Consider the following 27,507-nt stretch of genomic DNA (forward strand, 5'->3'; position numbering starts at 1 on the left):
TATCGCTTCACAGTGGTTTTACAGCCCTCTCTAAGCGGTTTACAGAGTCAGCATATTGCCCCCAATGATCTGGGTCCTCATTTTACCCACTTTGGAAGGATGGAAGGCTGAGTCAACCTTGAGCCGGTGAGATAGAGCCTGTAGTATTGCATTCTAACCATTGCGTGACCTCGGCCATTCCTAGCAGGTTCTGACAATTGGCCAACTGAGAGACATTCACAGCACCGAATCACTCCTGCTACTCAAAGGAGTCCTGCCAATTTAAACAAAGGTCTTTGATCTTGGTGACCATGCCATTTAGGAAGAATTTAAATAAAGTTGTCAGAATGAATGACATCTGTAAGGTTTCTTCTTTTCTTCTCTACGGGATAAATACTGAAGAGGATCTAACTGCACTATTCTCAATGTACTGCTGGTGTTTTAGCAATGCTGATTGGTTTTTGAACTAATTAAGCATGTCATATCACTCTGCTTTCTGACCTTTAAAAGCTCAGCTCTGAGGACTAATACTTGCAATGCTGTGCTGCAGCTTGCAAGACCATGGGGTGACAACGTTTAATTTTCAGAAAAAACTCCGGAAGAGGTAATTCAGGCTCAGGACAACTGTGCTGCTTATACTATTAGTCTAAATTCTCTGAGACGACATGCTGCTATGGCAGATGGAAAGGGAAATAAAACACTGTAGGCCACCAAGGCAACCTTTGCTATATATTTTTATTATATATTTTAGTATTATAATATAAATATTACTATTTTTACTAAATATTTTGCTGAATTATTCCTAGCAATAGAAGACATTAGTTTAGTTCGTTTGCATTATAATTTGTTGGCCCCTGAAACAGCATTATGCCATGTTACTCTATTTTTACATTTATAACAATTTTTACATCTTCTGATCTGTTGTGAAGAATGAAAAATGGGCATATGTTTCCTGGTTAAGTCAGGTAAGTTACTTGCCTACTTGTGATGAAGGCAATGAATTGGTACCCTGTTTTCCCCAAAATAAGACCTCCATGGATAATAAGCCCAAATGCGCTTTGGAGCGCATGCGCTAATATAAGCCCTCCTCCAAAAAGAAGACCTTCCCAAAAATATTGCAATACAGCAGCAGCCATGAAGTGACCACACTAGCTGCCTCCTGCACCTCAAAAATAATAAGACTTCCCCAAAAATAGGGTCAAAAACTTATTTTGGGGGTATGCTTCTAAAGCATTTACTTGGTAAGACAGTACTCTACCTCATGGGATACATGCTGCTGTCATACCTCTTGGCTGAAGTAATGGACCAGTAGAGACGGTAGCCAGTGAGAAATAATTCAATATAGCATTTAGATTAATTTCTCAATGTACAAAATGAAAAGTTATATATGAGATCTCATAAAAAATGTTTCCTGTAATCCAAAGATAGTTAACTGAGTTAGCCCAAGCTATCACTAAAGTGCATTCAATTTGTCTAGAGCCAAGCTAGGTTATACATAACAAAATTGTTTCCAGAAATACAATAGCCTGTAACATAACACAACAAAATTTAATACTAGATTTTTAAAATGTCATTTATTTCTGGCAGTGGAAGAAAGAAGATAGACTACATAGCTCATTTTATACGTACAATTTTGTAAAATACAGAGCCAATTGGGTCTAATGGTTAAGACAGTGAGTTAGAAAGCAAAAATTTGTAAGTTTAAGTTCTGCCTTAGCCACTACAGCCAGCTGGATGACCTTTGGGTCATTCACTCCTCTCAGCCCAAACCACAGCCACAACCACAACTGTCATAGGGTTGTGGGGAAAATAGGAGGGGGGAAAGTATTGCATGTGTTTGCTGCCTTGAGTTATTTGGAAAAATAATAAAGGTGGGATACAAATACCGTATTTTTCAGAGTATAGGACGCATCTTCCCCCCCCAAGAGTGTAGAAATGTTGGTATGTCTTATACCCTGAATACAACCATTTTTGACTTCCCGAAGTCCCGCCCCCGCATTCCACTTTTGTGAAAAATGAGCAAAAAAATGGTCCGTTTTTCGCAAAAACTGAGGTACCCCCTCAGTTGAAGCCCGCAGAGTCCTGCTGTGGGCTGAGGGAAGGCAAAAACTTTTTTTCTTACTTATCTCTTCAAAATCTTGGTTCGTCTTATACACTGGTATGTCTTATAGTCCGAAAAATAGTGTTAAGTAAGTAAGTAATAACAATCTTTACCAAACTGGTCTTCTCCATAGGTGTGAACTAAATCCTGAAGCCACATAATTTCCTACATCTTCTAGGAAGCCACAATTTCCTAGAATTCCTACAGACCAATTTCTGGGTCTGTAACTTCTAAATTGTGGTCTATAGCTTATAAAATTCACAGTTATGGAGAAAGCCAGTTTGGTCAGGTGGCTAAGACAGCACACTAGAAAAGAGAAGTCTATAAGTTCTATTCTCACCTGAGGCATCAGCTGGGTGCCAGTCACTTTCTCTTAGGGATTTAGGGACCTTAGGGAGCAAAGCAGTGGTGGGTTTCGGATCCCGTTGCAACCGGTATGGTTGCAACGGAGCCCGGTGTCCACTACATGAATGTGGGCAATGCGCGCGCATGCATCCTTACTTCTTGTGATGCCTCCGTGAGCCTGTGCGATGCTCCAGCTGCTCAGTGGAGCGTTACGCAGGTGCTGTGCGCTGCATGCATGGAAGCACCGAAGAGCTCAAATACAGGTAAGGAGCTCGAGTGGGCAGGTGGGCCCTCCAGAGAACCATACCAGAATGGTACACGGTGCTCCAGGAAGGCACCAGTACGCAGGGCATATCACCTGCAACCCACCACTGGAGCAAAGAGTATTAGGTATGTTCACCACCCTGAGTTTTTAGAATAATAATAAATGTGTATAGAAATAAACAAACAAACAAATAACATTTGCAAAATGCTTAACACTATGATATGTTATTATATGCTAGAGCTGATAACAGAGCGTTACCCAGGTATTTATTTATAGGTGGAAAATGTCTGGACGAAACATAATTTCTAATGTTGGATTTTACCCCCTACTATAGGGAGCCCCCTTGTGGAGTACTGTGAAGCTGTTACCATGGCAACTCTACTGCGCTGTACAGTAGAAGCCAGTATGCCAGTACGACACAACAGGCTGCATCTTTCAGAACATAACCACTGAGCAGTGTTAGGGGTGTCTTACCCCCAGAGTATTTTTTTCCAGAGAGTAGGTTATCTGTGTACCAAGTTTGGTTGAAATTGCTCAAGGCGTTTCAGAGTTATGTTGGAACACACACACACACACGTGCGTGTTTGTATGTATGTTTGTATATGTATATGTATATGCATATGTATATATGTATATATATATATATAAAGTCTGGATCCAGTAGAGATTCCTTCAATGGAAGAAATGCTGAACGATCTCTAACCTCTATAAAGTTTAAACATTTAAGCAATGAAAAAGGTTATTCTTTAATGGAACTAAGATTGTGCTGGATTGATGAAACATTGTCCCAACAATATATCAAGACCTCAATCTATCAAAATAGAGACATCATCTGTTCAAACCAAAAGTATGTCATTTACATAATTTATGCTATTAGTGTAATTATGTCTAGACTGGTTCGAATATTCTTGATTCTGTCTACTATTTGGAAAAGAGGGATTGGCACAAATCTTGTTCGCTGCATTTGAAGTCCATTTCATTAAGATTTATTGAAGCAAGTCATTACTGTAATAATAATAATAATATTCTTACTACTACCATATGACTATGTTAGTATGACACAGTATTAAAGAGAGAGTTCTCCCCAAACCCAATCAACAGAGAATTAATCAGGGCTAGTTTTAACCCTAAACACCTAGGCTTGTGCTAGTTTAAACTAATCTTCCTCAATCAGTTTAGAAAATTAAGAGTTTATTTCTCTTTCTGCTGCTGGAAATGATGGAGTGTTGTGAACAACTCTGCAAAAACAGAAGAAAAAAAGAGGGAATTATATATTTCCCTGACCTTCTCATTCAAGCCATGACTTGACCATGGTAGCCTCTCAGTTACTTTGGTCATGGTTGGATTTTCTAGTAAGATTTCTAGTAGGAGAACCAGTCTGGTCTACTGGTTAAGGTACCAGACTAGAAACCAGGAAACTTGAGTTCTAGTCCTGCATTTGCCATGAAAGCAAGTTGGATGACCTTGGGCCAATCACTCTCAGCCTAACCCCCTCTGAGGATGCTAGTTGTGGGGAAAATAGGATGAAGGAGTATTAGTTATATTTGCCACTTGGAAATTGGAATTTGTATCTTTCTGGAAACATTTAAAAGAGAAACATTGGGAACTTGATGAAAAACAATGAAGACATATTGACAGAAAGAAAATAGCACATATACTCATTTTTAACATAGCAGCATAGCAGCAATAGGTAAAAAGTCAACAGTAGTATTTAAACATTAATATTTGATCATTTTAATGGAAGGAAATCACATAAATTAATTTCAGATAAGATGTGTAAAGTTATCACTAGTTACAAATAAAACTAATTACAATTGAAATTTTTTTTAGTAAAAAGGGGAATATAGGATTTGTAAGATGTATGTATCAGTTTCTAAATCTAATGGAACTGAGATGGCAACTTTTATTTGAAAAAGAAAAAGGAAATGTTTCCAATTCCCTCTCATATATAGTTCTAAGTTGGCAGAGTACATCATAGGGATGAATATCTGTTAATTTAATGGAAAGCTATATAAAGACCCAACAGCCAGTGTCTGCAACTCTATAAAGGTTGAAGCAAATCTATAACTTAGACAACTTTATATGCTGCAGAAAGTTGTAAATGTATTCTGTATATATTTCTTAGTTCACAATATTTAGAGTTCTCTGGAATTTGCTAATATCCTAAATTAAGCAAAAAAAATCATTTTTTTTCTTATTCCTAATAAATGGCTTTTACTATCTCTTGGCACCTCTAAATCACCAGTACCAGGATTACAAGACTTTAAATTCTTGGAGACCATTTCACATTCCAGAGAAGTTTGGCAAGGAGTTTCTACTGTAAGCAGAATTTGCTAATAATTTATACTGTTTTTTAGAGCAAGTAAAATATTAAGATTCAACTCCCAAATTATTCTTAGAAGTGGAGACACTTGGCTGCAAGGCAAAATGTTCTTGGTAATTTAAATTCATAGCTAAATAGGATTACTATACCATATATTGAATAATTTCTCCTGTTATATTACGGATTAAAATTTGGTAAGCTTTTTGAAAGGGGATTCTATGCAAAACATATTTTAAACTCCTCTGGTCTAAATTATCATCATTTTATCAGACACCCAGGGTGTTGCGTATACATGTTTTTATCTCTCTGGCTCTTTTACCAAGTTAATTGTTTTATTGCAGAAGAAGGCACAAATAATGTGTAACACAACACTGGTAATAGTTGAGAATAAATCCCATCTAGTATATATCTATTAGGACTGATGTTGATATTCATTGATGAACAATGACCCCATAGGGATTTAATCTAAATTAATTTTTTTCCTAGCCTCCAAGCATTATTCAAGATTTCTACTGAGCCTCCGGCTTTGGCCTATTGATGAAATCTCATTTGAAACCTCTAGATCAGGGCTGTCAAACTCCTGGCCCACAGGCTGGATGTGTCACGTGCTGGCCACCGCCACACCCGGTTTACCAAAGGAGAAGAAAGTCCCGATACGTCACATGATGCTGCAAATTTGACACCCCTGTTCTAGATGGCCTTTCCCTGTGGTTTCATATACACATCAAATAGCAGGCGACAATCCTAAGTCTTAAGGGACTCCACATGGAGAATCCAGGGACTTAAAAACTTTTCCCACCGAAATCGCTTATTGGAACTACCTGTCAGAGTTTGTTGCAGAAATCAAATCCAGAAAGTAGACACAGGTAACTGATGCAGCAGGATTCATGAACTTCTCTTTATATATATAATATAACACATGAGACATATATACAATACCAAGAGTGGTTCTTCCAACGTGGTAGAGAGTACAAGCAAAAACAGGGAGAGGAGAGAACAGTTTCCAATTTCATTCAGAGCTCAGACTAAGTTTTCAGCTTTAGCACAGACTCAGAGCTCCAGAGCTAAGCCACGCCCAGGCTCCAAAGTGTTTCAGCTCCCATTGGCTGACCTTGTTACGAAGTCCTATTCCAGTTCATGAATATACTCTGACATTACTTAGAGTTTAGGTAAACGATAAACTCTTTCGGGGGAAAGTTGTATATCCAATAGCATGTGGCATTTCAGAAGTACACAAGCATTCCCTGTGTCTTTCAATGGTTATCAGGAAGAAATGACAAAAAATACAAGGGAAATGAAATGCAGAATTTAGACGGTGTTAATTATCCGAGTACAGCATACTTAATTTGGCAGGGATAAATTGACTAACAGCTGTAGTGTCCTTATTCAAACGGTAGGAGATAGAGTTGTAATGAATTTCAGTTCATCTTTTTAGCATAAAAATCTAGTTTCTTAAGGTCCCTCTTCACAAATTGCAAACTGAAAGATTGGGCCAAACTTCTATTTATCCAATAAAATTGAATAGAGTTTTTGTAAATATTCTCTTCCAGAAATATTTGACATTCATTCTGGAATTAATTTTCCATTTTTTTAAAAAAATTACACACTTTCATTTAATAAGACCATATGCTAGATTTGGCCTAATTTTTCATCACTAATTAAATGAGATACTATAATGCTACTAAATGCATACACACAACTGAATTATGTTGGGGATAGTTTCTGTAATCTGATATTTTCAAGGTTTATTAAAATGTATTAATTTATCATTAATTTATTGCAGGCTGCATTTGATTTAAGTCAACTCGATTTAAATCATAATTTTTAAAGAGCAACTGTCATATCTGCTACTCCTCTGACCCTCTGTTGACTTACTGATAGTCCCAATGTTGCAGAATATGCAGCCTTATGCTACATACGTAACTAAGCTCCATTTCATGCTGAATAAACTAAATTATTTACATATCTTAAATAGAAAACTATCTTTAGATAGATTTTTACTTCAAAGGCATTTTATTAAAATAATTTTGATTTTTAAAAAATCAAATTTAAATTTTAAAAAATCTGATTTTTTTTAAAAAAAATCCACCCTGATTTATTAAGAATAACTTTGGCTGGGAGGTTTCGAGCAAACATGAACATCATGAGATATTTTGCATAAACATGAACTCAAATCTATAGACACATAGAAATTCTAATTGTTTTTTTTTAAAGAAGCAAACACACATCAAACTGAACAAATAAGAAAGTTTCTAAAAGAGATACTTTTTTTATTATCTGACTTCCACTTGGCTAGGAAAATGTTTTCACTGAAAAGAAACATATCTCCTTAGGAAGTTTCCATTTTCATTGTCGGATTTTGTAAAATGTAACAAGTAAAAGGATTGACAACAGTTGGAAGTGTAGATGGATAAAAGAGGCAACAAATTTACTCAGTGTCATAGAACTGTCTGGCTTGCAAAGAAGTCTTGATTAGACTGACCTTTGGTTTGAGACAGAAATCTTAGGCTCATCTGACAACAATTTTAACATCCATTTTTTTATTATTCATTCCCAACTCCCAATTCATACAGCCACAGAACTGGGTATGTGCAGGATGCAAGCTATATTTTTGAGATGCAGATTTTGGACATAATCATCTAACTGTATTATTTAACCCAACCATAAAAGGAATAAAAATGTACTCCTTGTAAAAGATTATGCTTCTGAAAAAATGCACATTGTGGCATATTATTTAGGGTGTTCTGTTTTTTCAATGCTATTTATAACACAACAAACTATTAAATTTAATTCGGAAACCCCAGATTCTTTTTTTTTTAAAAAACACCCTGTAAAGAATGATTTTGTTGTTGTTGTTGTTGCCGTCCATTTCAACTCTAATTCTACAAAAACCTATGAGGAGCTCAATATAGTCTGAGATCAAATCTGAGGCTTGGACTGGTGGATTAAATGACATAACCATATTAATTAAATATTTAGAAAGCAAGCACTCAAATATCTCAGAACTGCAGAGGTTCTGTAGAGGATGTGTATGATGATGACAAAGCTTACAATCTGTAATTCAGTTCAGATAAATTTGTTATAAATTTGTTAATTTGTAGTTCAACATATTCAAACCATATACAGTATTGGATGTACCTTGCAAAAGAATTGCTAACAAAATCATTACTCATTTTCAAAAAGCAGTAATTGTTCTTAAGCTCATAATAGAATCATTTTGGTCATCAAGTCCACATCAGGTTGGAGACTGGCCAATACTTATTTAAAGCCATTAGAACGGATCCAAGATTTGGATCATCAGCTTTCTTCAAGTTTGGGGACAACTCCCTCTCCCACAATGAAGTGTTTACAATTTCCCCAATGCAAGTGGTCACACCTACTCAGGCTGGGACAGGTAGGATTCCAATTTACAGGTAGAGTGTCAATCTACAAACCCCCCTCTCCACATATAATCCTGTCAAAGCTGAAGAAACTTCTTGGATGAGAAGTGAAATGTCTTCAAAGAAAAACCGGTTGCCTCTTGAAAAAGCACCTTTGGGACAACCATGACGTGGATGGCTAAGAATCTCCATAATAGCAGTAGACTTATATACCGCTTCATAGGGCTTTCAGCCCTCTCTAAGCGGTTTACAGAGAGTCAGCATATTGCCCCCAACAATCTGGGTCCTCATTTTACCCACCTCGGAAGGATGGAAGGCTGAGTCAACCCTGAGCCGGTGGGATTTGAACCGCTGATCTAGCAGTAGCCTGCAGTGCTGCATTTAACCACTGCGCCACCTTGGCTCTATCTACATAAACCTATCTACCTATCTACTCCCATGGCAGTGGGCAGTCTAGAAACCCCCCCCCCCTTCCTTGAAGTTCATAGACCAAAGGAAATTCCAGATAAAAGATTCAGGTGGGAGATTTGACTAAAGAAGGCAGCTGGACCACTATAACACAGGACACATAAAAAGAACCTTGCATCCCCAATTGCTATGGAATAAGTCTGAACATAAGCATATAGCCATACTTGGTTGGATTTGTTTTCTGTCTTCTTCTGCTAGGCAATATCTCTGGAGCTTTAGTTTTTGAAATGAACAATGAGCCATGGCACAAATGGGATTGGCCTCCAGAAAAAGACTTCTTGGGGGCAATCACATCCCCAAAGTAGTGGGTTTGTCTCCTGTTGTCAGTGGCTCACCAAGCACCAAGATGAACTGTCCACTATTAAGCTGTGGAAATCCTCAAGTTCTGCCTGGAAACCAATTGCTGAACTATTATTCTACAGCATTGCTATAATCAACTAAGAAAAATCTCCAATTTTTAAAAAAAAGATATGATTAGTTTGGGAAGATTCGCTCTTGAAAAATCCAAACTGACTTTTGTTCTGCCAACGCTGTTCAAAGTGGTTAGAAATTCAGATCTATGATTGCGCTAGAATAATTTCGAGTGTGGAAATACTTTGAATTATGATGTAAGAATCTTCCTTTTGTTCCATTTTTGAAGATAGGGACAACACTTGTACTGTTCAGTACCTCAATAGAGCTCTCATATTTCTCCTAGATAATACATAAAGTATCAGTCAGAGCTGTGCCTGAAATAGTCTAGGATACAGTTCATCTGCTTGTTGAAACTGATACTCATCTGAAGTGAATCTCTGAATGTGTTTCTATTATTTTTAGACTTAAGTTCTGACTCTCTCCTGAATAATTTCCTGTTGAAGTGGTGGAACATATACATTTTTGTTGAAGACTGACATTCTGCTATCTCTGCAGAGCTACTGGTTCCCCCTCCCTCAAGCATAATTTAAGAAGCTCTTTTCTCTATTCTTAGCACTGCTTTAATATACTTGGAGCTTTTTCTTTAATTGTACAATTCTGGATGACCTGTCTGTACCCTCCTTTGACCTGGTTCTCAGTCCATTTCTTATAAGTGCCATATTTAGTTAATCGGCTAGAAAATGTAGCAGCTATCCCTACTCCCAGATTTAAGAGCATAATCCCTGCCTAATACACATGTAAATGAAAGAAAGAAATCACAATACAAATGTTTCAGAAGTCTTTTTGTCCACAGTCTATAATTAGACAATGGGCAAGAATGTAATCAATCACTGCAAGGATAAATAACACAAGTGCCCATTGGCACCAATGAGCAGTTGCAGTGGAACATCTTCCCATGTGCCTGTTAGCTTTTTTCCCCTTTCGATATGAGGAATATCCATTGCTGTGATATTATGCCACCCAAAGTCATTTGTTGACATTGAGTAGCTATAGAAAATTAAATAACTGAATGAATAAATATTGAACATGTATTTCCTTAGTTAATTTGCACTATATGGCTTCCTACCTGCAGCAACGGAGGCCTGTCTACAAATAACACATGTGTGTGCGCGCACACCCACCCACCCACCCAGCGGTGGGTTTCAACCGGTTCGCGGCGGTCCCTGCGAACCGGTTGGTCACCGAACCCGGAAGTAAGTAACTTCCGGGAACGGCGAAGGGCGCGCCCGCCCGCCCGTGGTCCTTACCCGGTTTTGACGAGTTCTGTGCTTCCACGCATGCGCAGGATGCATACAGTGCCTGCGCGATCGTCCAGGAGCAGCTGGAGCATCGCGCAGACACTAGTACGCATGCGTGCACCGCGCGCGTGCACGAGGATGCCGCCGGCCCCGTTCCAACCAAACCGGTTGGAACGGGGCGAAAAACCCACCCAACCACATTTCATTAATCAAAGCAAAACTTCAACTGGTGATTACAAAAAAACCAAAACATTGCAGACCACAAGAACCAGGAGCACTACTCAGTTGACACTGAGGACACAGATAAACCTTCAAGTGCTTCAACGACCCTCTAAAGGATGCAGATTACCAGCTGTCTGCAAGGAATATAAATCCTTCCATTCCCCACTATCCTGTCAGAGCTGAAGAAGCTTCCTGGATAAGAAGTAAAATGTCTTTAAAAAAACCCAGAAAGTCTAGTTGCTTCTTGAAAAAAGCACCTTTGGGACAATCATGACCTGGATTGTTGAGAATCTTCTACAGACTTTCAGGTGATTATTAACTCGCCACAATACCTTGTCCCAGATGAAGATACTTCACATCCAGGACACAGCACTGCGTGAAAGAATCAGATATTTATGACTTTCTAAAGACTAATAGGTCTGGGGCATGGAGGTGAAGGAAAATTGTTTAACAGAGCAGATGCTGCAACAGAAAAGGAACATCTCCTGGGTCCAATCAGGTGGCATTGTTTCAGAGAAGGAAAATTCTTTCATAGAAAGATTAATCTTCTTAGCTTTTATTAAGTTTTTTTTTTTTAAAAAGAAATTTGCACGTTGGAAAGTTTGTCTCATAGACATCTTTAGAAAATGAAAATGTGGATGACTGGAATCCATTATTTTGTTTGTCCAGAAAGAAACATAATGGGAAGCGAGGGTGTATCGGGCTTTTGTGATTGACATAACCATGGTGGCAACCACTTGCTGACTAGGGAAGTGCTCCTATGGCAATCATTTTGCAAAAAGACCACTATGCAACAATCCTACATATGGAAGTGTCTACAACAAGTCTACAAAATTCCCAATACATCAGTGGTTCAATTCAGTCCGTTCTATCTGGTTTGGGCAAACCAGTATAGGTGGCAGCGGGAGGGTCCGCATGCCCACCCAGACTTCATTATATCCCATTTTTGATGCTCCTGCACATGCGTGGAGGTGGCGCCAGTGGTGAGTTCCTACCAGTTGCAGGCCCTCTACTCAGAGGGCTAGCAATCTGGGAGTCCTCCTGGATACGTAGCTTAGTTTAGAAGAACACCTGACAGCCGTGACCCGGGGGGGCTTTTACCAGGTTTGCCTGGTACGCCAGTTGCGCCCCTTCCTGGATTGGGATGCCCTGTGCACAGTCACTTACGCCCTCATCCTTTCTCGCCTGGACTACTGTAACGCTCTCTACATGGGGCTGCCCTTGAAGAGCACTCGGAGGCTTCAGCTGGTCCAGAATGCGGCCACGCGGGTTGTCACAGGGGTACCTAGGTGCTCCCATGTTACACCCCTGCACTGGTTGCTAGTTGCGATTCAAGGTGTTATTATGATTTTTAAAGTGCTCCATGGCTTAGGCTCAGGGTACCTGCGAGACCACCTACTGTCACCGGTAGCCTTTCACTGTCCAGTACGATCCCACAGAGTTGGCCTCCTCAGGGTGCCTTTGGCCAGGCAGTGTCGGCTGGCGATGCCCAGGGGGAGCACCTTCCCTTTGGAATGAGTTGCCCCTGGAACTTCGCATAATTCCTGACCTCCGGTCCTTCCAGCACACCCTAAAAAGTTGGCTTTTCCAGCAAGCTGGTCTGGCCTGAATAAAATAAATTATTAATTTTAATTGTTAATTTTAATTTAATTTCTAAATCTCATTGTAAATGTCTATTGTGTTTTTTTTTGGATATTCTATTTAATCTTTCTTTTAACTTTTGTAATATGTGTTTTTATGTTGTACGCCGCCCTAAGTCCTTTGGGAGAAGAGTGGCATATAAGTCCAATAAACCTGAAACCTGAACCTGAAACCTACCAGTTCAGCTGAACTGGTAGTGGTATGCTGGTATGGGTTGCAGAACTGGCAGCGACCCAGGCTGGCCATGCCCCCGAACCAGTTCCCTAGTCGCTGCTGCCGCCATCTTTTTTTATATCTGTGCATGCGCAGAACAATTTGCATTGAACTGTGCATGCGCACACAGCGCACATCCAGCGCGTGCCCAGAGCAAAGTGTATGCACGAGTGAACCGGCAGTAACACTGGCTGAAGCCCACCCCTAGGTGGCGCGTGTGCTCACATTTGCAAACTGATAATGAAGGTAAGTTGATTTCACCCCTGCAATACACCCACTCGATCCAGAAGTCTGAGATAGTCATGCTATATGAACTCTTGAGCTACTTACTTGGGAACATTTTTGAGGAAATAAGCAGATGCTGATGTTATTCCCAAAGCTTGGCACATAACTTGCATAATGCTTGCAACCAACTGTAACGTGTCAGTTGCTTCTTTGCAGTGCAAAGGAGTTAAAAACAACATTTTGGTTAGAAAATTATGTGTTTCCTTCCATTCATTTCAGATGAACCTATTATAAAAACCTCAAAGGAGCATTCCATACTAGTTGCACAAGATAATTGCCCCAGCCTGAAAGATAATTAAATGTCCTTCAGCTACAGTCTATTTCCCACATCATACGTTTTTATTTAACAACAAAAAACCTATATTGTAGTCAAACTAAAGGAGCTTAAAAATTATTTTGAATCATTGCTGCAGTCTAGTGGGCTTTTGTGCAGCAAATCAACTGTGCAACTAAAAGCACAGTTCCTTTTTTTCTCAATATATTTTTTATTATTTTTACATTTAAAACAATGCAGTACAGCAAAGTTGAAGTGACCATACATTCACATTATATACAGCTAGTCTCAATCATTAACAATTAGCTGTATATATTGTGATTGGACAGAAGGATAGACAATGTATTAAGTAGGCTAATTGTTAAAAGCACCGTTCCTTCATAAATCTATTGAAGGAGAAGAAATAGATAAATTATCTACATAGAGAAGTTGGAAATAGTACATTTTTACTCATAGTAATACCTATTTTGGACTTTTCACCATTGGTAATATGGACTTAAATAGCATCTTTAATATAAATAATAATACAAAGTGCTTTAAGATCTTCTTGGTCACAATTATTTTCAATTTACACTTTGGAAACTGAGATGGAAAGTTCAACTTAGAAAAATATCCAGGACCATTAGAGGGATACATGGGAGAATATTCATGATCAAAATTTTGAAGTTATGAAACCCTTGAATGCAGACATTGAAAAACGCTGAAGCCTGACAATTCTAGGGACAATTCTAAATATATATATTCTTTGGGAGGGAGAATACCAGATTTCCAATATTAACATTTGTAATGTGTATTTGCACGTGTATATGTGTGGATGTGTTTCGATGCAAGACTTAGCATAGAAGAGCTGGCACATGATGCTTCAGAAAGTCCTAAAAGTATCAATGCACACACAGGTGGTTTAGTTCATGTACAGTATATAGCAGGATTTCACCAAAAGGTTTTAATCATATAAGAAAGGCAATTTAGAGATGTGCTTTCAGGCATTCATTTACAATATATGGAGACAAAGGAAAAACTCCCACCTCTTAGTCATTCTATTCATGCACACTTTTTTGGCTACTGGGTACCAACAACTCAAATGCTCAATCAACATTTAAAATGATTGAAGATCTCATGTAAGTACATAGATATCATTCAAAAGACTTTTAAAAATATCTAAAGCAGCGTTTATCAACTCGAGTAGATTTAGATGTGTGGACTTCCACTCAGAATTCCCCAGCCAGTGGAAGGAAGTAAGGAAGTGAAGAAAGCTTGTTTGTATTTGCAATCTCATTGTCCCAGTTTTTTGCCTGGCCATTGAGCATGTCTAAGCTGACCTTAAAGAACAACATATAAAAACGGAGATGAACCTCAGAATCTGTTAGTTTAAAAATAGCTCTGGAACTCCTGATCAAGCGTCAAAGCATTATGCAATGTCATTGCACAAAGACCTTCATCCTTTCCATCTCATGAATTGAGATGAAAGGGCTTAGTACATCCTGGAACCCCAACAAATCCTCAAGAAGTTCTAGGAGTCTACAAAACACAGTCTGAAAAATCCTGAAATAGAGACTTATAGTATATTTTATTTATTCCATTTATATTCTGCTTTTGGATCAGCTGCACATGATGTACATGTTATTATCTATTTATTTGTATTTTATTCTCCTTAGGTTTTTTTGATCGGTAGACTAGATTTGAAAATTGCATCAACCAATTAGAAAATAAGTAAGTATATTTTAATATCATCTATAAAAATATTCTATGCAAGGGTAAGGATGATAAAAATATCACTATGAGGAGAAAAAACATTGTGGTTTCCTGCAGCAATACATGAGAGAAAAACCAAACATGATCTCAAGTTCATACTTGTAAACAGGCCATTGTTCTTAATCACACAAACATACTGAAGTCACCCAGAAATAAACAGATCTACAAAGCCCCGAAATTTTTGTACATTTTTAAGCTTCACATAAAACCTTTAATGTAAGATAAGCAAGTCTTATATAATGCAACTAAAGAAACCAATTAAACAGAGGAAGGACATTCTTTCAAAAGAAGACTTTTCTGCTCCAAAAATTTATGACATTTGCTGTTATTGGGTTTAGCAACTTGTCCTGCAACACAGGCTTCTACCAAGTGAATTAATTATAGCACACATTGCTAATCCCACTGCTAAAAATAACCCAGGTTTTTCTTAGGTTCTAACTATTTTCCTGAGCCTTACAATACAATTTCTGGCATTCTATTTAATCTATTTCAGAAGGATATAATCAGTCATCTAGCTTGGTAATACAGCACCTCTTACTCATTCTGACCATTACCCAGTTCAATGATCAAATAGCCACCAAGACTGGAATTGCAGCGTACAATGCATCTTATACAATACAAAGCAGAGTTGGAAGGGATCTTGGAGGTCTTCTAGTCCAATCTTCAAGAAGAACTAGAAAAATTTCTTCTTGAAATCCTAGCAAGCCTCTGCAGGTCAGTGTCAACTATACTGGGCTGGGCAGGCAAATGTGTTCACTCAATAAAAGACACTATCACACCTTCCTGTCAGTCATAAGAAGTAATATTAGACTAGATGGGTCTCTTGCTCTTTGCATTTTCCCACAAGAACCAGGTCATATTTTTCCCCCCTGATCAATCAAGTGTTGATCCATTGGTTGTGACAGGAATCGACTGACCAGCCAGCTTGGCACTCAAGCCTCATGTCATGGGTTGATAGAGGGTAACTGACCCAAGGTCAACCAGTTCATGCCTAAGGTGGGACTGGAACTCACAGTCATCTGGTTTCTAGCCTAGTGCCCTAACACTAGATCAAACTGGCTGTAACTAGTTCAAATTAGACCAAACTGGCCAAACTGTTTGATGGGCTAACAATGTATCTTCTCTGTAAATCTCCATGGTTATAACTTGAAATTATTTTTGACAACCCATTTTCCCCTTTTGCAGTCCTGAGTTTGCTGCCTTTTAAAGTCATAGGTTTATCAAAACCACTTTGGTAGCAACTAGGTTAAATCCAGCATAGTCAGAGAATCATAAATTGCACATATCTATCAGGGTGGATTAGGTTTCCCTTTAAATGCATGAAAGAGGTTGCAATTTTTGCTCAGTGGAGCCCGTTCCTTTGCCTTAAAAATTGTCTGGCAATATCTTATCGTATAGGAGAGGAACATGCAGTGTTCAAAAGACTCAGCCGGCATGGATTATAATGAGAGATGCAGTAATTTAGCTACTTTTGTATGGTAACAAATCAATGTTAGTAAACCTGTTTTAGTGAACAAAGGTACAGTATCACATTACTTTTTTTGGTCAAATTTCACAATTATAGTAAAAAGACAATGCAAACAGTAGAAAGCAAAGTGATCTTTAGGTTAGCTATATTAGGAAAGATTCAAAGTAAAATCTAATATTTTTCTGCCATGTTGCAATGTGTTAGGTTTCAGCTCTCATAATCATGTGTTCTACACTTATAATAGCTAGGATAATAGGATGGCTGTAAGTCATATTTCATAGGGGACAGTCTTTGAATGGAAAAGCTGATAGATAGAAGATGTGTCTCTGAAAAGACTCTCCATTTAAAGACCTTCAAGTATGGCTTAAAGATAAATCAGAAAAGAGACTTTAGGGAAAGGAAACTCCAAATGAATCAGAAAGAAAGCATGAGGTTAGTAGCTGGCCAAATATCTATTTTAGCTAAGATGCTTTCTTTTTAGCTTATGCTTTCTGCATAAGATGTATGCAGATTTTATACAAACCTCAGTCAATTTGTCATCCTCTTTAGGAATGCTTAAATGACTACTCTATGATATAATATAAAATCTAGGTAAGAATGAGAGGTACAGGAGAAGATTTCTATATAAAACAGGAGTCCCCACTTCCTGCCCAAGATCCAAATTGGATTTTCTGTGGAATCTAAATATAGGTGGGTCCTGTTTTCAATTCTTAAAGTTTACTTTATATTCCCCTATTAATATTTTATTTTGCTTATTAATTAAAGTTATGTTTATTCTATGGTTTGTGTTTCATGCTACTATTGGTAGGAATCATATTAGCAGGGTTTTTTTTTCTCACTTCAAAAGAGCAGGCAATTTTAATGCTAATCCCTGTAATATTAAAAAAAAGTACATAGCTGTTGGAACATTCACAAGGGGAAGTATTGAAGGGCAGAACATTTACTTTTTACTTTTTAAAAATAATTTTGCAGGAAAAGCACTCATAATAAAAATGGTCTTGTTATACATCAAGAATTTTTGAGTTTTTTAAATACAAAATTAACTTCTGCAGAAATAAAGTAGGATTTTCACATGCATATATAAGCTGCCCAGAATTATTTCAACAGTGAAGATGGGTAGTATATAAATTAAATAAATATATTCTTCAGCTATAGATTTCCCTGGACATATAATTCACCTGATTATTCCAGGAGTACTAGAATTCCCTGTTCTATTTGGCCAGGAATCCTACAAGGAATCCTCAGCCAACATAAAACACTAGTTGTAGGACAGGGGTGGCAAACTCAAGGCCCACAGGCTGGATCTGTCCCACAGGGTGCTTATATCTGGCTCATAGGGCCACTCTGGAAACAGGAAGGACCGGCGTGTGGTGCCTCTGCCAGCGAAAAAAGAGCTTGTGAAGGCGCATGCGGCTCTCCCAAGCCCTGTTTTCCCTGACAAAGTGTTGCAGGATGCCATCACAGCCAAAAACAGAGCTCAGAAGCCCGTTTTTGCTGGCATGGTGCCCGGGCCACTACAGGCACCCCCCAACACGAGTGACGTTGAGCTGGCCATGCTCCCCTGGCCCCTCATCCTCGAGGTCAAACACATCCCTGATGCAGCCCTCAATGAAATCGAGTTTGATACCCTGTTCTTGATGAATACTAAACCCCAGCTTTGCCAAAAAAATGCAGTCTAGTAATATCTAGTATTATATTTGCTGATCAAGGTTCCTCCCTTATAGTCTTCAGAGTATTAAAAAGCTCAAGCCCAGGAATCAACAGCTAGCAATTATTTCTTAACGTTTCCTAAAAATGAATGCTAAACACGAACCTGTAACAACTTCTACAGAAGCCAAAATATGGCATTTCTAGCGTTTTTATTCAAATAAAGTATCATACCCTCATGAGAAAATTAATTGGGTTTTTTAGAGATGTGAACTCTGAATTAGTATTCAAATTGAAGTGTCAAGTATATATTAAATCCATAATTACAGTAATCCACAGCTGCTTCAGTTGTACAAAATAATGAGCTGGCCGGTGAGAGCTGGTGTCCATGAAACGGAAAGGAAATGCCATCTGGTCCAAACTATGCTCTAGTTTAATACTCTAAGTACAAGAGGGCTCGATCTTCCTTGACAGGATCCATTTATGGATTTATGGTTATTATTTTTCCAAGATAGGAGCACTACAAATTAAAGGGAAAAAAGGAGTACAGTACACGCTTATCATACATATATTCGAAATGTATTGTCATTTCTTTCTTCAAGAAGAGTTTGATTCAAATAAAAAAAATGTGATCTATAAATGTTAAAAGTAAAGCTTCCCCTCGCACATATGTACTAGTTGTTCCCGACTCTAGGGGGACGGTGCTCATCTCCATTTTAAAGTGGAAGAGCCAGAGCTATCCGAAGAAGCCTCTGTGGTCATGTGGCCAGCATGACTAAACACCAAAGGTGCACGAACGCTGTTACCTTCCCACCAAAATGGTCCCCATTTTTCTACTTGCATTTTTACATGCTTTCGAACTGCTAGGTTGGCAGAAGCTGGGACAAGTAACGGGAGCTCACCCTGTTATGAGGCGCTAGGGATTTGAACCACCAAACTGTCAACCTTCTGATTGACAAGCTCAGCGTCTTAACCACTGAACTCCCGTGTCTTTGTCTATAAATGTTAGCTAGTGTATTTTTTAATGTGCACTAGTAACAGAGAAACCAGTTTAGATCATCAAAGTAAGAACACAGAGTGCACATGTTTATGCACCATTTTTTTCAGGAAAATTAACTAGATGTGGCATACCCAATCTAACAAAGATGTTCATGTTTTGAACTACAATGGCATCTTTCATCAAAGATTGTAAGATACTAATCCTACTAATCCTACCTCATGTAGTTAATATTATAAAATAACATAAAACTTAACAAAAGGCAAGATGAAGATACAGCTACATGCCAAGGTCCATGCAAATTAGTGGCACAATTAGGCCCCAAAATATTTTGAGTTACATTTTTGTAGAAATATGTATTTGACTTAAGCCAATTTTCTTTTTCAAATTAAAATTATTTTATTCTGTGTCTTTCTCTTTAACAAAAGTTTAAGATAGCTGTTACTAACTGTATTTAAAAGTATGTTAATTTAAAAAAATAGGAATGAATAAGAAATTATAATAGAAAAGATGGTGCCTTAAAAAGATTTCAGCAGTTAAGAGAATATAAAAAGCAATCAACCATGCTTGTCTCAATCCTTTTAAAAGATTTCTATGAAAGGTTTGAGGTTATAATTGATCCTGGTGTCCCGTCAAAAGCAAATTATATTATTTAGCTGGTTTGAATGAAAGCATGTTTTTCTAATAAGAAAGGGAACATAGATGTGCAGAAAATCAGCATTATATCAGGGGTGAAATTCAGCAGGTTCTGGAGAACTGGTAGTGAAAATTTTGAGTAGTTTGAGAACTGGCAAATACCACCTCTGGCTGGCCCCAGAATGGGGTGGGAATGGAGATTTTGCAATATCCTTCCCCCAGGAGTGGGGAAGGAATGGGGATTTTTGCAACATCCTTTCCCTGGAGTGGGGTGGGAATGGAGATTTTGTAGTATCTTTCCCCTGCCATGCCCACCAAGCCACGCCCACAGAACCAGTAGTAAAAAAAATGAATTTCACCACTGCATTATATACAATGCTGCCTTAATTGTTTGTACAACTTACAACTTTTGAACAAACATTCTGTTTAACAGATACCAGCTCAGAAATTATGAAAACAGCAGAAACTGAATTGGAATATGGCTTCCATAATTTCAATGAAAGCTTTGAAGTCCACAGATATTGACAAAGCTGAATATATCAGTGAATGTTATTTGCACTGCAGACATACATTAATAATGTAATGGCACTAAGGTGAAAGTACCAAGTGTGTAATGAAATATGGCGTTGCTTGAAATGAATCGGTTCCTAATGAAAACAACAGATTTGCTTTTAAAAATTATGCTGAATTATTACAATTATAATAGCTGTGGTTGTAATCTTAATAATGCAAACAGGCTCCACATTTTTCAGCTTAAAATTAACTGAAAGATAGCTGAATACCACTGTCATTGAATAAGGTAAAGTCATATCGCTATTCAAGCGATGAATACATGTGCTTCATTTTTTATTCAATGCATCAATGTTTTTTCCCCCTTCTGTAAACCAATCTAACTGAAATACTTCCATTAATATCTTACAGAAACTCACAAAGTTAATGATGCACTTCTTTTTATAACACAATACCTCAGGATATTTTGATGGTTGTCAATAAAGGCACTTCAAAATGGACTATATACATTCATAATAGATAGGCCTATTAGTGCCTATTATCTAGTAACATGGTGATTGCAACGTCCATCTTCATAATGATCAGATGCTGAGGCATACATTAGCAAGGGTAGTTATTATGTCTCTCAGTTTGCTGGGTCATTTGGCTGGACCATGCCTAGCTGGTGAAAGAGATATATTGTGGGTTTCAACCAACTAAGTGATTAGTGCAGTCTCATGACAACAACAAATTTCATAATGGCCGAGTATTTCTTCCTGGACACCTGAGGTCTCTTTTGTGGATGTCTGTGTGTAAGGATACAAAAGGCATCTTTATTTTAATTTCTGTTCAGGACATAAGACAGAAAAAAGGAGAGACTGAAGACTATAAGTGAAAAGAAACCACTTCTAAGATATGATTTTTGTATTTTGTAACCTTTTCAAAAATGCTTTGCAGTAGTCTGGTATTTTACTAATACTACAGTATATAACTGCAAGAGTGTTCATCAAGCAGCAGGTGTTGACAGCAATTACGACTCATTAGGAATTACCTAATATATGGAAATTTGCGAATTTCAGACATGGTTGCCTATTGAGTTAAATGAAAGAAAAAAATAAATTGCTTAGAAGAATAAAATAGAATGAGGATTTTTCATTCTGCTTATTCAGTCGAGTTAGCTCAAATTTAATTTAGTCCTCTTTGAGTGGTTTGTTACACTAATGTAACTTAATTATACATCAAAGTCTTTAAAATGTCTTCAACATTTTTATTAATGACCTGGATTAGGAGCTGCAGGGAATGCATATCAAATTTGCAAAAGGCACAACATTAGATGGGATAGCTAATATCCTAGAATATTTTGTATCTAAAATTCAAAACTGTATTGGCAGGATAAAAAATGAATTGAAAATATCAGAATAAAATAAGAGCAAAATTCTTCCTTTAAGGATGCAAATTGAAAGGATGGGGTATGGTGCTTAGTAATATTATTTGTGAAATATGGCCGAAATATGAATCAACAGCATGATATCGCTGCCAAGAAAGCAAATGAAAATTTAGATTGCATTCACAAGAAGCATGGTTCCAAAAAACAAAAGGTGGAGAATTTGGGTGTCAATCATAATTCTCGAATTTGATGGAATTTTATTTGTTCTGCACAGGGTCAGGGACCTGCCAATGTTGTTCCTTTCCTTACCATGTTTGATCTGGTTTCTATTATTGTTTCGTATTAGTTACTTCCCAAAGAGTTTACTCTAATGCAGGGCTGTCAAACTCCCAGTCCGCAGGCCGGATACGTCAGGTACTGGCCATGGCCACGCCCAGTTTAGCAAAGAGAAAAAAAGTCCCGATACGTCACGTGACACCACCATGAGTACGTGAGTTTGATGTCAGGCCTGCAGTCATCTTTTCTTTTGGATCTTTTCTTTGGACACTTTCTATTATTCTACTATGAATTTTCTATTGTGGAAAATGGGAGGGAGGATTGTAAGAGTGAGATGCGATGTAGTCATAACAAAATTCTTTCTAGAAAGCCAAGGTCATCCTTTGTCTTTGCATCTCTGTAGCTGACTGGAACTGGATGGGTGGAACTGCCAGCATGGCAGTGGAAGATTGGACCATGTGATGGACTTGTGGGTGTGGGGACAAGATCTTGAACTTTCAACTAGGTGGGAAAAACCGGGATGCTTTTAGATTCAGGTTTTCCCAGATGGGCCAACATGGCTCTCTTAATAAATTGGAACTTTGAGCAATACTTTGCCTTGGAGTCTGATTTACTTTTGGATGGTATTTGGAATCCTGATATTTGATACCCCTGCTCTAATGCAATTTTTGTAGAAACCTTTTCTACAGAATCTACACGGTTCAAGATGTCCAAGCTGATATGGGCAGGGTTTTTTTTTTTGGGGGGGGGGGGATTTTTTCATCAAGAACATGAGATAGTTGTCCTGGATCAATCAACTGTTATGGCTTCCTCCTGCTTACTGAATCATATTCAAAGTGCTTATTTTAACATATGGCTTGAGCTTTGCTTACCTCATTTTATCACCAAAGGTGATCAAAGCAAAGTCTTGGACTTGAGCAAGTTCTGAAGTGATTTCAACTTTAGGCATGCAAGAGGAATTTGTAGAGTTACATTGTTTCCAGGCTGTGCTCGATTGTGCCTAGACAAGTCAACAGACGCCTGTCCAGAAAGTGTGGCCGTTCTACCCGGATGTAGTCTGATGGTTCTATTTCATAGGTGCAGATGCCACATACATTCATTCATTACTTTAATTGTGATCTCAGCACCAGAAATCCCTGTTTTAATTTGGATCCCGTACTGAGTAAGAGACTGGACTCAACCTAAATGATTTTCTTCCCATAATGAATGAATAATGAATAAATGTAGTGTAATTTCCATGATACCTTTAAAATGGATTGTATTTGATCTTATTAATATTGTTGCCTCCTCTGAAGTTATTCAATCTTCAGTCGGTTCTCTAATTCCAGACCCAATAAGAGGAAAGACTTACATATGAATCTGACATGTTATAAAGAAAGACAGACATAAAAGAAAATAGATAAGAAACTTAATAAATATGTCAGAATCTTAACCCATGTGCCATTTAAGACCTGAATACTATAGTCACAGGATAAAAGAAACTATGCAGTATGTTAATTAAATGTATCCATTGCATGCTGTGCAGAAGGAAGGAAGGAAGGAAGGAAGGAAGGAAGGAAGGAAGGAAGGAAGGAAGATTGTATTGTATAGGTTGTATCATAAAGGCTTTTGATTCGCTATATGCTTTTGATTTATCTGTATTACCAGTTATTTCATGACACTCATTTCAGACTTACATTTTGAGGGGAAAAAAAATCAAGAAATAAAGTCAAAATCAAGAAACGTACTCTCTGCTTTTCCAGGAAGAGAAATTCTGTTGAGGATTAAGTTAATTGTGCCCACTATCATCCTGACCGAAGGACTGAAAATATCTACTTTGGAAGCTCATCAGAATCTCTCTCCACATCACCTCATCAATTTCAAGTTTAAACTTAAAAATAAACCATCTTGATGTTTTTAAAAATAGGTGGAGGAAAATTGAAGGTGAATTCACCCACCATTAATGACAGTTCGGTAATCAAAGCAGCCAGCATAAGTGTGGCTGGTTAGTAGCATAGCATTCAACTTAATATCTGGTAGTTGTCACAAATGCTTCCACAAAGTGCTAAGGGGAGAATAGATCAGACAACTGTGCTCTGTCTCTATCAAATTTCCCCAAAGGTCCAGAGGCATTTCCTTTTAGTGGTGCACATGTGGATTAAATCTGTATGGGTAATGACATTTCAGATTCAGTGTGTTCTGCATAAATATCATTATAGTTTCTGCTCTGATACTCATTCTTCATTTCAGGGTTTGTTTTTTCTTTTCTTTTGAGAAATGTAGTTTCTGATTTCTGCTACCAAGGCTGGTACCCTTGTTTTATTCCATTTACCCCAAAGCAGTGGGAAACAGCTTGTGAAGAAAATCTAAGCAAAGCTTTTCATAGTTTTCTACTTCTTTTCATTTATTCATGTAATTACTACTTTTGCAATTCCAAAACAAACCCAGCAGAGGAAGGAATATTTAATTTCAGCTTATACATGAATGACATGTCTCCCCTTTTTATTCCTTTTCCTGCAGCCAATATTAAAGCAGAACAATGCTCAGGACTGAATATATACTTGTTTCAGTGTATCCAGCATCTGAAATGGAAATCTGAGTTTTTCATCAGAGAATCAATCCAACTATTCATATGAATTTTTCTGGTACTGAACTGTAATTACAATAAACGCAGAAGATTTCCATCAAACAAATCCTAACTAATAATTGAAATACCGCACTGAAATTTATATGGGGAGAGCAAGAGAGAATGGGCATTGGTTCTTACCTGATACGCCCAGTCTCCGGGAGGTAGAAGCAGCAGTCAGAATAGGCTGTCTCTGTCCATTGACCAATCGGACTGAGTCTACAGTTGTGACATCATTGGTACCACCGGTTTTCCTCCCAGCTTTAACGAAGATAGATCTGTAGACTGACGCATGGTGTTAGGACAAAAATTGATAACACACTCAGGTTCTCCTCCAGTAAGCCCTGAGCCAATGATAAGTCCACATCCGATAAAAATAAGTCCCAGAAAAAAAGAGATAAAGGGCAGGGCTGACTGCTGTTTCCACCTTCTGGAGAATGGGTGTATGCCCATTCTCCCCAGTTGGTGGAAACAGCAGTCAGGATGGGACATACCAAAGTTTGTCCCCGGTATTAAGGGTGGGAAGAAGATTGTCCTGAGGATGACTGTTCAGAGCTGACCTGTTGAAGCACTCTCCTGCCGAACGCAGCATTTGCTGACGCATACAGGTCTAGTCTATAATATTGTGCAAAAAGAGATGGTGAAGACCACGTAGTTTCCCTGCAGATCTCCTCGATGAAAGCTTGGGTAGACCATGCTGCCAAGGTAGCTGTGCTGTGTGTCGAATGCACCGTCACCTGTTGAGGGAGAGGAAGTCCAAGAGCTCCGTATGCTTTTAAGATGCAGGACCTGATCCAATGTCTGACAGACCTGGAAGAGACTTTGGCACCCATGTTAGTTTGATGAAAGGAGACAAACAAGGCTTCCAAGTGACAGAAGGAAGCAGTCCTAGAGATGTATATGTGGAGTGTGGGGCACACGTTCAACTTGTGCCACTTGGGTTGAAGTCTATGTGTAGGAGATGGACAAAAGTTAGTGAGGGCGATCTCCTGAGCCCTATGAAAGCGACTGTTGATCTTTGGAATGAAAGCTGGGTCAAGATGGAGCACCACCCTGTCCTCATGGAAAATGCAGAGGTCTTGCCTGGTGAACAGGGCCGCGAGCTGAGAGATGCGGCGAGCAGATGAAATTGCCACCTTGAGACATAGATACTTCATACACACTGTGCGGAGAAGCTCAAAGGGAGATTTAGTGAGAGCGTCCAGAACCCTGCCCAAGTCTCATGTGGGGAATCTGTGTATGGTAGAGGGCTCATATTGGTCACCCCCCAAAGAAATCGAGTCACTAGTGGATGGTGGGAAAGGTTCTTAAGGGCAGGTGATATGAGAGCTGACGCCAGGGCCGCCACTTGCCTCTTTAAAGTGTTGACAGACAATCCAGAATCCAGTCCCTACTGCAAGAAATCCAGGATGGCTGGAACCAGCGCAGATGATGGGACAATATTGTGAGTGACGCACCAAGAGTGGAAAGCTCTCCAGGTGGCATCATAGATGTGATTAGTAGAGTCATGTCTGGAGGCTTGAATGGTCTGGATGACCCCTGGAGAAAGGTGCACTGCAGTTAGGGCAATCCAAAAGGTCAATTGTATCCAGAGAGAATCCGGGTGGATGAGCGAGCCCTGGGTCAGGGTGGTCTTGTGCAGAGGGATTCACCACAGAGGAGCCACTGAGAGGTTGACCAAGTCTGCAAAGTCCAGCGAGGCCAATGAGGAGCTAGCAGGACGAGCTTGGCCCTCTCTTTGAGCATCTTCCTTATGACCTTTTGGATCATTGGGAGGAATGCGTATAATAGGCCCTCCGGCCACCTGCAATGGAGAGCATCCACCCCCGCCATCCCTGGACCCATGTACCTGGTGAAGAAGGTGGGCAGCTTGTTGTTGAGGTGAGTCGAGAACAGGTCTATCACAGGAACGCTGAACGTGTTGGTCAGTTCGTGGAAGAGTTCTGTTGATATGCTCCATTCCTCATGATCTATGTGGGATCGACTTAGCCAGTCTGCCTGGACATTCTCCAACCCGCCGATGTGCTCCGTTCAGAGAGACAATAGATGATGTTCCGCCCAGGTGCCAAAGCGATTTGCCTCATCCATCAGAGTGCAGGATCGTGTGCCCCCTTGCTGGTTCACGTGTGCCTTCGCTATTATATTGTCCATGAGGACTAGCACAGGAGTGTTTGTCACAAAATCTCGGAACTGCCTGAGGGCCAATTGATATTGTGTCTTTTCTCATGAAGAGACCAGGTGCCCTGCACCATCTCAGATTGAAGGTTTCCCCCCCAACCCTGGCATCCGTGGTTATGGTGATTCAGGGAGGATCCCAAAAGGAGGACCCCTGAGCTACCTTGGGAGAGGTCCACCACCCCAGGAATCTGGTTACCTGGCAAGGAGACCAGTTTTGTTGAGCAGCTTGTGTTGGTCTTCTGGAACAGTAGCAGGAACCACTGCAACTGCCGACTGTGTAGTCTAGACCAGGGGACAATGCCGAAGCAGGACACCATCTTCCCCAGCAGCTGAGAGAGGCGTAGAAGGGACATTCTGCAGCTGCGTTTCACCCATTGAGCCCTCTGCTGCAAGCTGGAAAGAAATCTGGAGTGAGAAAGACTGTGCCCTGCACCGTGTCGATTACTGTGCCCAGGTGAAGGATTCTTGTTGTGGGTATGAGATGGCTTTTCTCCATATTTATGAAGAAGCTGTGTTCCCTGAGAACTGACAGAGTGGTGTGGAGGTCCCTGTGTGCCTAGCATGCTGACCTCGATAGGATGACTACATCGTCGAGATAGCAAAGAAGTCTGATGGCCCCGGCCCGTAAATAGGCTGTTAATGTCGCCAGCAATTTGTTAAATACCCTCAGTGCAGAAGAAAGACCAAATGGGAGTGCCCTGTACTGGTAGTCTCGTGAGGCAAAGCAGAACCTTAGGTATTGCCTTTGGGCCGGCAGGATGGGGATATGGAGGTACGAGTCAGGAATAAAAGCCTTGACCTACCTGATCCGGAGGGGCCGGTTGAATTGCCTGGATCTCTGTCAGGTGATGGATTGCCTGTTCCATCAGGAGCCTGAGAGATGGATCCCAAGGCGCGGGACAAGGGAGAAAAAGCATTAGAGGA

The 27,507-nt window shown here is 39.2% G+C and overlaps 1 protein-coding gene across 6 annotated transcripts in view; it reads right to left on the minus strand.

The window, feature by feature from the left end:
* Positions 1 to 27,507, minus strand: part of PPM1L (protein phosphatase, Mg2+/Mn2+ dependent 1L) — a 205,370-nt gene that overhangs the window by 60,724 nt on the left and 117,139 nt on the right. The gene's annotated exons all lie outside the window — the stretch shown is intronic.

This window comes from Thamnophis elegans, chromosome 10 (genome assembly GCF_009769535.1).
Source record: "Thamnophis elegans isolate rThaEle1 chromosome 10, rThaEle1.pri, whole genome shotgun sequence".
Taxonomy (NCBI): Eukaryota; Metazoa; Chordata; class Lepidosauria; order Squamata; family Colubridae; genus Thamnophis; species Thamnophis elegans.